Raw genomic sequence first — 1,292 nt, 5'->3', positions numbered from 1 at the left:
AGACGACCTTAGGAAAAGCTCACTTCTATTTGTGAGCTTGTTCATTCTCTGAAGTACAACAGCAGGTCACAACCCCACTCTGCCAGGCCCGTCACAGGCCCATCTCTCTGTGCCACGCGCTACCAGGCACGCGTTAGGGCAATGCACCGACTCCGCCGTGTGAGTGCGGCCCCTGCCTCACACTCTACCCAGCACCCGCTGCGCAGGTCGCCTCACAGCCGCACCCGCATCATGCCGGCTGCCACCTCCCGCATCCCCACTCGAGGCGCCTCAGGGTCCCTCCCCCCCTAGTCGGTGGGCACGGCCCGGTGAGACACGCTCGAGTCACGTTGGCACTTGTGCCTACCATATCGATGATATAAACGCGCGCACCGCCGCAGGTCGCTCCAGCGCCTGCGCCGATCCAGGCCCACACCGCCGGCATCCGTAGCGATGCATCCCCCTGACAGGGCCAGGGCGAGAAGCGGCTCCGCACTGACAGCGGATAGGAGAGGGGAGGGGTGCTGATTGGCTCCTCCCCACACACACACAGCGTTGGCGTGGGCGCACTGGACGCTGAGACACCAGGCACTGTGCGGTGTGTCCCCCTTCCCCGCTCATCGGCATCAAAGATGAAAGGCGACAACAGAGGAAACAGGTGAAGACGAGCCCAACAACGAGAAAAATGGCTGCTTTCGGCACCCCACTCTGCCAGGCCCGTCACAGGCCCATCTCTCTGTGCCACGCGCTACCAGGCACGCGTTAGGGCAATGCACCGACTCCGCCGTGTGAGTGCGGCCCCTGCCTCACACTCTACCCAGCACCCGCTGCGCAGGTCGCCTCACAGCCGCACCCGCATCATGCCGGCTGCCACCTCCCGCATCCCCACTCGAGGCGCCTCAGGGTCCCTCCCCCCCTAGTCGGTGGGCACGGCCCGGTGAGACACGCTCGAGTCACGTTGGCACTTGTGCCTACCATATCGATGATATAAACGCGCGCACCGCCGCAGGTCGCTCCAGCGCCTGCGCCGATCCAGGCCCACACCGCCGGCATCCGTAGCGATGCATCCCCCTGACAGGGCCAGGGCGAGAAGCGGCTCCGCACTGACAGCGGATAGGAGAGGGGAGGGGTGCTGATTGGCTCCTCCCCACACACACACAGCGTTGGCGTGGGCGCACTGGACGCTGAGACACCAGGCACTGTGCGGTGTGTCCCCCTTCCCCGCTCATCAGGGAGCACGCGGCAGGGAGCGGCAATTCTCAAGGAAAGGAGAAAAGGGGTAAAATCTTGGCTGCAAAAGCAAAAGAGGTCTC

The sequence above is a fragment of the Leishmania donovani genome, chromosome 34 (genome assembly GCF_000227135.1).
Source record: "Leishmania donovani BPK282A1 complete genome, chromosome 34".
Classification (NCBI taxonomy): Eukaryota; Euglenozoa; class Kinetoplastea; order Trypanosomatida; family Trypanosomatidae; genus Leishmania; species Leishmania donovani.
This window is presented reverse-complemented; position numbering follows the sequence as displayed.